The sequence below is a fragment of the Corvus cornix genome, chromosome 3 (genome assembly GCF_000738735.6).
Source record: "Corvus cornix cornix isolate S_Up_H32 chromosome 3, ASM73873v5, whole genome shotgun sequence".
Classification (NCBI taxonomy): Eukaryota; Metazoa; Chordata; class Aves; order Passeriformes; family Corvidae; genus Corvus; species Corvus cornix.
Genome location: NC_047056.1, coordinates 38,572,232 through 38,586,244, shown reverse-complemented (window position 1 = coordinate 38,586,244; position 14,013 = coordinate 38,572,232). Strand labels below are relative to the sequence as shown.

At 41.0% G+C, this 14,013-nt stretch overlaps 1 long non-coding RNA gene across 1 annotated transcript; it reads left to right on the top strand.

Annotated features, from left to right (window-relative positions):
• The first annotated feature begins 567 nt into the window (after positions 1-567).
• Positions 568-13,977, top strand: LOC104684347. The gene is made up of 3 exons (XR_750940.3): positions 568-651; positions 1,299-1,552; positions 13,772-13,977. It is a non-coding gene; the product is annotated as an uncharacterized LOC104684347 (long non-coding RNA).
• The last annotated feature ends 36 nt before the right edge of the window (positions 13,978-14,013 follow it).

The window sequence follows — 14,013 nt, the reverse complement described above, 5'->3', positions numbered from 1 at the left end:
CCCAGCCCAGAGGGAATGACTGAAGCTTCTGTTTGACTATCCCAGTGTTTTTCTGACAGCTGTACTGCTAGCTTTGCCTTCTTATCTTTTTTTGTTGCTGTTTTTCCTTAGCTCTTGGGATTGGCTAATAGAAGATCTCTGTTGTGAAGCACATCTACAACGTGGCAGGGTCATTTTTTCCCTCTGGCAAAGGAGTTTTTGTTTGCAACAGGTGAAGATGAGTTGGTGCAAACAGCAAGCTGTGTGTAGTAGTAACTCCACCAACTTTGAGGGTCTTTATCAGAGTACCTAACTCAGTGACACATACAAAAGAGGACATGAAGCTGGTCTCTGGAAAGGAAGTACAGAAGACTTCTGAGCTTGTGCCAGACCCCAGTGAAGTCCAAGTGAGTGCTCAAGTGTCCTATCATTGTCCTTTCCTGTTAGTACATGGAGCACAATGGGACAGCAGTCCTACTAAGAGCCTCTAGGGGCTACTGCAGTTCAATAAATTACAATAAATAAAATGAAAACCCAGTTTTGAGTCTGATATGGGCTGTGTTAATCTCTGGTGTGCTATCTGGGACTTCAGAAGAGTTACATGCAATGGAATACCGCCCACTGAGCCTTTGCTGACTGCTCTCACATTGCCACGAAGGATAAAGGATCACAGTCAGTACACACTGTTCTCTTAGGACACAGTGTTTTGTCTTGTTTTCCTAGAGGACGAAATAGTCTTTCAGTACTCTTTCTTGCTTTGTTCCCTGCTTTCTGATAATACTATAAAAGTAGCATCTTTAGCTTATGCTGGGTTCTGCAGAGATCACTCTAACTTTATGTACATAACAGTTATTTCACTCTTTGCTAGTGCTTTAATGAAATTTGCTTTTATTTGAGTTAATAAGAATGAATGTTTTACTAATTTTCTCTTTAAAGATACCATTCACCCTTGATAATTCTCTCCCACCACATGGGGTTTGGTTCACTGTGAAGTGTTGCATGCGCCATACGAGGCGTAGCAAGAGAATGTTCATGTGAGAGAAGGAGCAAGCTTGAGAGCAGAATATTTAAGAAACTCAGAATTTAGGAGGAAATCTCTGCAGGATATTACAGCAAATTTCACTCCAAGAAGGTTTCACTATGTCAATAGGCGTAACACAAAGGCTGCCTGTTGTTTCACAAACAATGAATCTTCTCCAGCCTATAAGTAATGTAAAGTCTCAAGATCTTTAAAAAATTCTGCTAGCTTGAGGCTACCTACCCAGCATGCCTCCTTGTTTACAACTTCCACTACAAACATATATTGTGTTTGTTTTCAGACAGACATCAGCTTTCCCGACTCCTGCAATGAACCTCCAGTACATATTAGCAGCAGGCTTTTAAGCAGTTTTTATATCCAGTGACGCTGGACAGCATGATCATGGAGTGGTTGGCTCTACACCACGGAGAAGTGATCTCCTTGGCAGGAGATGTGTGGTGCAGCCCCTTCACCTACAGTGGTAATGAGTTACTGCCATCAGCTGCCACGCCTTATCTGCTCTTCAGGCAAACTCCCTTAAAGCCATTTATAAAGGTAAAATTAAATGATGCGCTGAGTAAAGGTGCTGCCACACCTTACATGGATCTTGGGCATATAAATGGGATCTACACAAAGGAATGGATTTGTAAGGTTCAATTTTTGGTCCAAATTTTTGTCCTTTGTGTGAGAGGGCCTGAACTCCCAACATCTCCAAGAGTGCAGATGAATGTCCTTACCGCTTGAGCCCTCTTCTGATTTTGTTGGTCACTCACACTGCATTTTTGTGTGCAGATAAGTAAGCCCAGGGGAGAGACCTTGTGCTTAGGCTAGTATATCTTGCCAAGGTTAGGACCCCTTGCATGGAATAATGTGCTTGGAGTCTGGCAGGATGCCGAGGGCACAGACCCTGTACGTGTCCCTTCCTAACCAGCAGTGTCTCATAGGAAATGCAAGTGCTTCTCTGTTTTGTCTGGTGTCTGATCCTGTCCCTATGGGTATGGTGTACTCTATGACAAGTGTTTGTTCATGTTGTTTTTAGAATCTCATTAGATTGTAGACGCTCAGAAAGAGGTTTTGTGTGCAGTCAGGAATACAGAATCCTGGGTATTTGTAGAGCTTACAGACAGGAAAACAAAAGTCAAGATGCTGATGGAATGTGGGCAATCGAGATTTGGATAGCAAGTCTGAAGTTAAGCAGTTAAAATCCACTTTCTTTCAATTTCATCCACTTTCACTCTTTATTGGAATGATCCTGAAACACATTGTTCAAAAAAATCAAATTTGGGTAATGGACAGTTTAGTCTATAGCTCTACACTTCAAATGAAAAATTCGTAATGATGAAAGGCTTCTGTCTGGGACCTGAGTCTTGGCTACTTCTAAGCATCCTCAGAGTTTTCTCTTTGTTGTTACCCACTCTGGTTTTCCTGGAGGCTTTTTACACATGAACCAGAATTTTTAAAAGTGAATGCAATTTATTTAAAAGCACGTTTGATGTTCAAGAAGAGATAAATAGTTCATTCTAATACAATGTAATAGACCAAGACTATAACAGGGTATGGCCCACACCAGAGAGCTGGGTTGATTGTTGGGATCAGTCGAGGAACAACTGCAAGCCATAACCATCATTCAGATTTTTTATTCTGTATGGGAAGGGGCATCCACCCAGATCTTTCCAGTTTTCTAAATCTTGGCTGACAGGTGTCCATCCACACAATGACAGCAACACAATACACTGCTAGACACAGAGGGAAGATCCCCTCTCCCCTGCTTCGGGCTGATTCACTGAGGATATAAGGGAAGTACTTTCTTGGACAAACTATGACTGAACCATTGCATCAGTGATACCCATTTAGGAGCATTCAGCCTGGCAGTTGCATAATCATGAAGCGTACCTGCAAAATATAAGCAAGAAAAGCCTCTAGTCAAGTGAATTTAAGAAAGCAGCAAGGGGGAGGGAAGGTTCACCAAGTCAGATAATGTTCCTGTCCATCCCCCAGGAGGTGAGCTATTGTCAGGCTTTCATTAGCTCTTAAAATTCCAGCTGCACATCGAATTTCCAGGCCCTACATATCCAACTAAGGTATTACTTCCTTACTGCCCAAGTCAGGTTTTGTGTTCTACAAATGCTCTCCAGAAATATCATTATAAATCCATAGCTGAAAGGGCCTGTGCATCTTAAGTGCTCTATCATTTTCTACCTCTGAATATTCTGCCAGCAGAGATTTAGAACATTGGCTCTGTAAATGCTTTCATGTCAAGACTAAAGGCAAAACTTGTTTAATTCATTCTTTGACCCAACAGCAGCTTTATCTTAGGTTATCACTTGTTAAGCTCTCTAGAATGTTTTAAACATGAAGGGGGCTGCTGTGTATATATATCTAGTGTATTGTATTTTACTTGTACAAATTTGACAGTAGTGATCCATAAACATCAAACCATTTCCTTTCTGTGCTGCAAAATATGCTTTTCTTTATCTCCAGTCCCAGGGTGTGTAACCCATCCTAGACAAAAGAACAAAACAAAAATTGTATTTTATTTTCTACCCAATTTGTAATTCTTTATTGTAGGTCACTAGAGGTCACAGATCTATATACATCTGCTTATGTGTATATATTTTTATATTTTCTTGTGTGTATAAAATAAAGTTTTGGTGTGCATATAAATATACCTGTATGTACTGTTTGGGTACATGTGTATTTATAAGTATAAATATGCACACACATGAGGACAATTTTGCATGCTGTGGTATAAATGGAGGACTGTAGTTATATATCAAATGTACTGCAACCTGATTAGAATAACAACTAAGGTTTACTGTACATCAAAATAATTTACACTACTCTGGGTAAACCCATCATTTCTGTAAGCACAGGATTTATCTCTAAGTTGTCAAAACACAACTGTATTTAAAAACAGCATCTAAAAATGACCCCTCAGAAATGACATCAACAGAATCCTTTTGGATTTACATTACATAACATGTATCAGAGACTCAAAAGCCTTGTATTATAGAGTCACAAGACTCTTGATATCAGTCTGTATATTTACTCCCAACAGTGGTGTTTTCTACACCGTAGGACAGATAACTTTTCACCCGAACACCCCATTCTTGGGTTGAAGTCTGATTCCTCTCTCTCTGAACATCATGACAAGATCTGAGTACTTGCCATCCTTTTATTGCCTCTTTTAAAAACCCAAAACAACCAGCCAAAGCCAAAGTAAAAAAAACCCCAAAAATAACCCCAAACCATCAATTGGGTGGGAGCCTCGAGGGGAGGCTTGCAATGTCTTGCAATACATTCCCCAATCCAGAGAAGCAGGGGACCAAGGGCCGCAATGCAGGCAGCGGAGTTCAACCCTGTGCAGAGACATGGATGCTATTTCAAATAGTTCAGTCTCAACACCCATCTTATCTTCTATTTACCCACTGTGACATCGGCACAAAAGGGTTTAATAAGCACATACTAGACTAGAATGAAACTACAAAGCTCAGTGTCTGTTCAGGAAACTGCCTGCTACTTGCTGATACCACCTTCCAAAACTACATGCTACAGTCCTTGGGTCTACCTGTGACTACCAAGCTGGAGATGGGGAAGCCCTTAGCTGGTGGTGGCTGCTGGTGGCTGTGGTGTGTCACAGAAGCTCAAGCAACCCCTGTGACTAAGTGCCAATCAGTTAAGACATGGGCACTAGCAGCAGCAGACCTCTGTCAGATGCCTTGGCCCTGAGTAATTTCTCAAGAAGATATGTTAACAGAAGGAACATGAAAACAATACCCTGAATGGAAGTACAGGACAGCAAAAGTTACAGCTCCATCAGGAAGGAGGTACTTTAGAAATGTGGTAGACAGCTTGACAAAGTTTAAATCATCTGCTTTGTAACTGCAAGTAATAGTTGCCAGCAGCACGGGGCATACTTAGAAGAGAGTTTTCTTTTTGACACCTGCTTGTTTTGAAGCACTTTATGGTTTTAATAGTTTTCAGTTGGTGCAGGCAGCAAAACCTATGAAAATACAGTATAGAACTGCAGAAAGAATGTGCCTCGTACAGAATTAACTGGTTGTGGCACGCGTACAGAGCAGACAGCAGGGTGAGCAAGAACAGTGTGCTAAAGAGAGTTGGAATCAGCCCTGACTAATAAAAACCAGCAGAAGATGTTACCTAGAGTGAGATTCAGCTCCACCAGTCACAGCTGTCAAAAAAGTTAGATGTCTAGTCAAATCTAATCCCTTTTGTTCTTGAGGCTGGTGAGGCACCAGCACAAAAGGCAGCTCCAGAGGTTAATGAATCTCAGCTATTTGGAAGAAAGCTTAAAACAGGAAGATCTGTCCTCTCAAAGGAGCAAAACCAAATACCAAGGATAAAACCTCCTTACTTTTTCCACAGTTGCAGTAACATGAAGTGAACCACATTTATGACCCAAGCTGATGCTCATAAGGAAAGAACACTAACACAATAGACATGCTGGAACAGCCAAAATCCTCTGTTTTTCATGTGTGGTTGGGGTTGGAGGGAAATAAATTTGTAAAATACTCCAACACCAGGCTCTGTGAAAGATGTAGACAGACAGTGGGAGGCATTTCTGCTAAACTCTCGTTCTATGCCATGAAAGCTAAAAGGGTTTTAACTATATAACTATAACCAAAATATTGAGCCCCAGACAAGGTATACTGAGGTCCCTGATGCACCAGATGCCAGAAAAATTTTCAATTTCTGTAATTTTAGTTCCCTTTTGAGTTCAGAATGGCTTCTATTTCAATTTGCTGCTATAACCTGTAACAAAGGAAAATCATAGCTCACACTGTACAACAAAACCATATATTTATTTCTTTTTAAAGAATGTATGAATATTTTTAAGAAGTATAAGCAGTTAGAAAGCCCTGAGACCAGTTGATGTTAATGATTTTCTATTCAATGCATGGATTTTTCTTAAATAAATAAATAAATAAATCAGCTGTTAATACCGTGCTTATTCGTCCACTAATGTCATAGCCATGAAAAAGGTATGTATACAATGTAGTATGCTCCACTGGCACTGAGACAATGACACCTTTTTAGAGTGTGAGTAGAGAAATTATTTCAGACATATATTTGGAATATCTATTTGAAGCTATCATGTTGCAGTGAATAAAATGTGTTTATCCATGCTTACTCTGCAATCAAATCCAGCACTGTAGTTTAATGGGCTGATATTCTCATCGCTTTAACTTTCTTGCTTGACAGGGGATCAGCCTCTCTTTGATGCCCACATAGAGTAGGCAAACTTGCAGATTTCAATCCTTCTGGAATTCTTCTCTGAGATAATAAGCTATAGTGTACCTTTTGGCCTGACAAAGAAATTGTGAGTCTGGCAGCATTCCCCTCAGACTGGGCAGGACCTCAGAGAGGGGCTATTGGTGAGGAAACTTCATCGTCAATGTCATTACAAAAAAGGTAACTCCTTAGAAAAATGCTTGAAACACATGCAGAGAACTAAATTAGCCATGAAGAACAACAAAACCCAGTCTATCACCACTTAGAAAAAAATACCCAGATGAAAGTTATGGGACTAAATAACCTGAACTTGAATGGAATTATCTGGGCGTTTTTTGTTTCCTTGTGGGTCATATAGAAAGAAAAAACAGTGCTACACCTTTGATGTAGTTTTAATAAATATTCAAAGTCCCTTCAATTACTGCCTGAATAATTACTGTGGATGCAAAAAAAAAAAAATGGGGAAAACCAGAATGACTTTCTGGTCTTCCTCAGGGGAATAGCCTTTGGAAGTAGCAGCACTGTATAACACTGTATTGTATGCGAGGCAACTTCAAAGAGAGGAAAGGAGAGAGATGAGAATAGTAGATGTTGTAAGCCTCTCAAAGGCACCATCTTGCTCGCTGTGCATGCAGAAGAGTCTACTTTAGTGCTACAGCCTTGTGCCATGGTGATTGGCCAACTACGGTTTTGGAAATGATGCTTTCTTGCTCTTTGTGCCCTGAAGGAAGTCTCTGTACATTACCTTGCTGTCTGCTTCACTGAATCCTTCACAGTGAAAAAAACCTGACCATGAGAAACAGAGAATGTTTTCAAGCCAAAACACATGAAGACACTTCTCTTGGTAGTGAGAGTTTAATTCCAGGGATCATTATCAGCGCATCTTATGCTTTGATCCACTGCTAGGCTTGTTGAGACCAGCCTTTTCCAGAAGCACACCATGATCCCTCTTGTGATTCCCCACAGAACTTCAGCAACACCACTTCTCTCATGAAAACAGGCAGAACTTTGTGATAGATGTTTTTAAGCTATTAGAGTTGAAGAAAATATTTTGTACTGTGCTGGTGAAGGATATTGGAAGGTCTACATGGTGTCTCTAAAAAGGCTGATATCACCAAGTCATGTTGTGCTCTCATTCTAGAGGTCCAAGAAAGCCTTTAATTCATAGAGGAAGAGACATCTTGTTATCTCACTCCATCCCTCAAGTTACTAGCTGGACAACCCTGTATTTCCCACAATAACAGAATGGTAGGGTCCTACTCTCAGGTTTTTTCATTCATTACCTCAATGTCCCTATTATAGTTATTAGTTCACCTGACTCTCTGATTGCAAGGATGGCTCAGTGGACTCTATAGCCTGCCAATTTTCAAAGAATTCTATCATCACACACTGTGTGGACATGTCCTCTCAGTCTCAGAGAATCAAGTAGCAATGACTGAACATCATGTGGATACACAGTCATGTCCTATGATGCTGCTGTCTCCCAGTGAATCTGAAGTGTGTTGGTCTTAGCAATTGCAGAACTTTCCTAAAACTTAAAAATGCCAACAAGGGTTCAAGTACTTCATGCCTTGGTCAAGCCAGTTGAAAGACTGAGGAATACTGAGGATGAGGGATAAACCTCTCAAAATCACAACATGGGTATGAAAGTCATCCTTCTCTACTTCAGCTTCCTGTATTGCATTTTATAATTTCTGCCCTCAGACAGCTGCTTTAGGGGTCCTGTATGGGGAATGCTGGGCTTCCTCTATTCCTATTTCCATATATAGGGCAGTCTCTGCTACTGACTCTTGATACTCACATTTCTGTTTTGGAGAATGCAACCCACATCAGTTGAAGCTTGTGAGTGACGGGGAATTCTGCAGAGGAAACAGGATCCTTCTGTTCTGCTACTGCTGGTTAAAAAAGACTCCCTTTCTGATTGTCATGCCAGTGATCCACAACTTTCTGGGTTGAATAGGAGCTATATTTATTATGTCTTGCCTTCTTCTGTGATTCAGCAGGAAACAGGCTGAGATTTACAAACAAAAGTAAAATGACATCAGCAGTTGTCAAATACAAAAAGACAAAAGTGACAAAGACATTTTGCTTTAATACTTCTAAGCAGATACTGCAAGTAACAGAATGCACACTCAACCACAAAGGAATATTCAACATGGAATTTTAAAACAGTTGCTAGCATTCATGTCTTGGAGAAAGAAATGTTCTTGCCTGCCTCAATAGCAATTGGCATTTTTTGGTCAGCTGATCAAAGATGGGCACAGCAGCGGCTGTGGGCAGCTGCAGCAGCTGAGCCAGTGAACCCTGGCACAGGGACAGAGCCAACAGGTGCCAGCCAGGCAGGCAGCACCTATGCACAGCATCAGCCTCGTACAAGACCTCAGGAGGACATGGGGATGGTGCATGCCCTTCCAGCTATGCTAGGCACTTCTTTGCTGTTACAACTAGTTCCTGCATTACCAATACTGAGGGAAAATGAAGGATTAAAGGCAGGGTAGTCATGGATCTCTAACTGTGCTACTCTGTGTATGGTCACTGAGCTCCTATCAGTTACCAAGCCATCCACATTATCCACAGACAAACTTGCCCACTAAGCTAGGGGGAGACCATATACCAGGCTTTTCTGGAGCAGCACTAGAAGCACTGCCGAACTTTGTGCCTTGTTAATCACTTGGTGTAGTGAAAACAATCCAGTAAATTCCTTGTCAACATCTAATAATTTTCTTTATCTTTCTCCAGTTTTCTATGTAACTCACAGAATCAAGAGGCTAATTCATCCCATAGATCTAGGCTTTCTGCTATAATCGGGTATCCTGTTTGGCATTTCCTTATCTGATCAGCTTCTCTTGTACAGAAGGATGAGTAAATGAGGACCACTCAGATGAGAATTGATCAGGGCTTATTCCTTAGAGCCCAAATCAGACTTTTTCTGATGCTGAAGCAGATGCTGCCCATCTTTCAAAGACAGGTGCTCATACATTTCTGACCTTTCCTTCCCACCACAGAGAAAAAGGGCCTGAAACACAGAAAGAAAGATATTTTGCTATGGGCTTATATTCCTTCACCTGTGCTTCTCTTTCTGCCTCTTCTAGATTCCCTTGATCAAGAGTCTCTTGATCTTTTGGTTCTGAAAGTCATCACACCAAGTTTCAAACATCCAATCATTCATAAGTTCTCCCTCCGAGAAATATGTCAAACTCATTTTGCATGTTTGTCTCTGATCCTCTTTACAGATACATTTAAGAACTTCCCTACATTAACATTCCTACTCTTCACCTTGCATCAGATGATTCCTTTCTCTTTTCAAAACTAAATGCCGGATTTCTTTTGATCTCAGGAGTGAAACTGACTTTTTACCTCTGTTTTCTTAATAGCTGAGGGGAAGCATTGTCAGTTTTGAAGATTTCAGCTCATGGTATTTTCTGCTTGAACAGAAGCATAGCCAAAGCATGTATTTTTCACCTTAGATAATATGCCAATTCTCTAAGGGCAAGAGGCTCAACAGGTAAATGGGCATGAATTTCACAGAAATCAGCTAAATTAGACAGCTGAGATTCTGGTTGGAGAAATCAAAAGCAATCTGTTCTAGAGAGCAAGTACAGTCAGCAATTGACTTTAAGTTGCTTTTCTTTTCAATGCATATTCTTGGCTTGAGGATATCAAAGAGTTTTCTTCTGACTCTTCCTTGTACTTTTTTGTGGTCCTACTTGGGTGTAAGTTCACTCTCACACTACGTATTCACTTTCACTCTCACCTTGCTTTTAGACTGGGTGCTGAGCTGACATCTCTATGAAAACTGTCTGACACATCCTATGGCTGTCACTGAGCAAGACCAAGTGGCCTCTTTTTCTGCTCATTGGTTTCTCATACTTCAGTGACTCTCCTGTTTATTTTTGGAGGGCCTTGTAGCTCTGCTTCATTTCCTGCACAAACTAACTGCTGCAGTTGAGTAGGATGAAAGGATCCATGCCCATTTTTCTTCCACATTGCCCTTTCTTCATGCATTTTTCCCCCCTATCCAATGGAAACAATGACTGAGTTAGGTGGTAGATTTCAAGTCCCAACAAATAAACACACAGTGATGAGTCCTTGACTTCATTGCATGTTCCATAATTAACAGAATTCCTTTCTTGCATAGGTGGGAAGGTATGCATCAGCACTGCTGCCTGGCCAGTGTATTTGGGAAATGGAGTTTGGTGCAGAGGCAAAGTCCCCAACAAAGAAACAGAACAGGATCTCTGGAGTGCTGTGATGGCTCTTCAGAACTGAAGTATTTCATGCAGTTTCTTGGTTTGCCTGCTCAGGTTTTCAATGAAAAATTGAAATGTTCTATGGGAAGCAGAACCATTTCATGAATAATTCACTGCAACTGAAAGCTCGCCTCTCGGTTGCAAAACAGTTTGATGTAAAACTTTTCAGTTGCTTCCAATCAGGACAAATGTAGAATTCTCTCTGTGCTGTCCTGGGGCTCAAAAGGCAACACAGCTGTTGTCCTGTATCTTCAGTAGCAATAAACATTTGATTAGCTTGTGTGCTTAAGATATAGGCGTGAGAAGAAGAAACAAGAACTAATTTACTGGAAGTCCCCTTGAATTCTCCTCTGAAATTATTTTGCTTGGGATTGTTTAGGCCAGGGATAAAGCTTAGTTTTTTCTTGCTTGTTTCTGTTGTATGTTTGTGTTGTGCAAAGGCCTGTTTTTTTCACACGTTTGAAAAAAATCAGCTTTATTTCTTATTCTGCCATTGTACTAGGTTTGTCACCTGCTTGCTATAAGTAATACTTTTCACTGAGATGGATTAAACTATTCAAATGCCTTTGAGCTGATGTGCTTCTAAACTAAATTCTGTAATAATTAATGAAGACATGTACTGTAAAAATAATTGTCCCAGTTTGGTGTAAGAGAGAAAACTGAGAGTGCCAGGTGCTTCATGGACAGCCTCAGCTGAAAGATCACCAAAAGCCACCATAGGTGGTTTGGGAAGTTTTTGACTGCGTCTACATTAGTCTCTCTTTCTGCAGAATATGTGCTTTCAATCCTCAGGACGAGTCAGTGGGCACCTTTCCCCTGATCATCTCCCTGTTTTTCTACCTGACTACTGGAATATGGTAACATTTGGTGGAGGTGGTACATAAACCCTCTGGTTGCTTTCATCATTCTGTCAAAGGGAGGAAAATAATCAAAGTGCTGCAGCAAGAAAACAAATGGCCAAATAGCCATTGAAGCAGGAGGTTCCAACTCATTGGAGCTCAGCTTATTACAGGCCATATGCCTGAGTGGCTCCTCTCACCAAGTGCTTCACCCAGATATGGAAACAAGTGTGAAAGTGCCTGTGGTTCATCAGGCCTGATTTGCTATAACCATATGCAGCTACTGAGAGCACAGAAAATAAGAACCTGAAGAGGCTGTGGGGCTAACAGAAGAGAGAATCCTTGACAAGATACAACATTAACATATAAATTTCCCAAATATTTATGTAAAGATGATAACAGGCAATAATAATTTGTTTTTCCAAGCTCACAGCAGATGATCTTGTTTTAGTCCACAGGCTATATTCCTAAATTATGCAGCTTATAGGTAGAGAAATAAATTGAAATGCTCTTCTACTTTTAAATATCTAGATATTTTTAAATATCATGGGGTTGGATTAATAGTTTCTCTTGACAGATACCACTAGCTCACACCCTTATGCTCAATGTTTGCAGGGCTTGCTGTGTAAATGAGGGACTAAGCACATAACTCAGGTCCTGAATGATGGATGTGTTACAGAGACTGAATGGCAGAACTGCCAGAATAAGGAGAACAGAATGGGTGGAAGAAGTCTTTTTTTACCTGGCATTTCAGTTATCTTTACTTGGCAGAACTCTTTCCAAGAGCACTGAAGTGTCAAACCCCAGCCAGCCATTTCATTTGGGTGTTAGGAAGTCTTAATTTTCTAGAAAATGGAAGTGGCCCTCAGCAACAAAGAGCTTGCTCTAGAGCTGCTATATTCCCCATCCTCTCTGCACAGTACTTATTTCCTCACAGGGCTTAGTTGTTTAAGGACTTCTTCTGGAAGACATGCTCCTGCTAAAGTGTCTTTGCTAATTTGGAGAAAGCATTCTTTTCAGAATAACGATATGCAGTTTTAGTTATTCTGGAGGAGGTGCTCCGCTCTAAGTTCATACCATGTCCTTAATTCAAAAGGGTTTTCCTAAAGAAGATGGTGCTTCATCTCTCATCACCTGTTCCATATTTCTGCGGCCAGTTGTACAGCTCTGTGGCCTTTTTGTCCTCTATACTGGGGTTATGTCATCTGTCTAGTAACTCTTTGCACACATAATTCACAGCACTGTCATAATTCACTACAGCTACATTGGTCCACCCACATTTTATAAAAAGGATGATGACAAGCTTTATTTCATTTCATTTATACTCCCCTTCTATGTGAGGGACTCCTGTCCTACCTTTGAAACCTTTCACCTTTATTTTCTGCTTTGGTGGCTTTTGCTTCCCCTTTTATATTGCCCACTTGAAAGCTTTTTTTACGGTTTGTGTGCCTTGCTTAACTTTCCTAGCAGCACATCAAGTAAGCATGCCCTTTATAACTAAAATGAGCTGTGCTGACAGCACTGGTCTGTCTCTGGTTTGGTTTGAAATGTTGTTACATGAAATGCTAAGGAAGGTGTCTAGACATGGTGCAGAGTAGGCATCTCATGCACACTGTTAGAAGACATTACTAATCCCTCAGTGCCAGTTGCTGTCCTCACCCGTGTTAGTTCAAGGGAAAAAGAAAGGTTATATGACAATGTTTTTACCTGCACAGGATGGTTTTAACAGCCTTTCTTTTCACGTAACAATAAGCAAAACTAGATATGGAAATCTGGTTTCTTAGAAATTAAAAATATCATCTTACCAGTCTTAATAAATTTGCCATTCTTTGCTTCTGTGTTGCATAAAGGTCCATTAATTATTCTGCTGTCTCTGAACATGGCTCCAAAGAATGGGGTGACCACCTTTTTCAATAAAATTGCAGATTTACAATTTTCCAGCTCAGTGAATTGCTGGTATTTAAATATATTGAAAGGCCAGTGCCAGACTGCTCTGCCTCCCTGTGCTGCATTTTATTGGAAAGGGGGTGCTAGAAGGGGGCAGGAGGAGAGAAAGAAAAGGAGCAGAGAAGAAAATACAGGGCAGGCAGATATGATGGTAGGAAAAGCCTTCAAAACCAGAAGGGATTAGAGTGCCTGGAGGGACCTAAGGCTCAGAGGTGGGTGGCCCTTGGTGTCTCCTCAACCCTTCTCTTGCTCCCAAAAGGGAGCGATGAACCTTACTAGGACCCTGGACAGGGCAAGGCTGGTTTCTCCCAAGAGATATGGTCCATCACTCTGGCTGTGAGATGAGGGCAAAGCTGGTCAAACTGCCTTTTGCCTCTTTGCCCAGGAAATATCAGAACAAAGCACAAACTCTGCACCATGCCTCAAATCCAGGTAGGTTTTACATGGCTGTGCAAACATGTGGGATGATTCATACTTTCTTTCAGGTCTCCTTGGCTGGGAAGGGGAAAGATGAGTCCGTGCAGGATTTTCCTCTTGTCTGCAATCAAAAATTGGTTTTATCCTTCTGTAATTGGAGAATTAACCCTGATGTTCAACTGGACCAAACTTATTAAAGTGTGAAAATCCCGTGACCCAGTGTCCATCTTGGGTGGAGCCCCTCGGAGGCTTTTTGACTGCCCAAGGTGTACCTACTGAAGGCCCTCAATAAATACCCGCTTTTATTCTC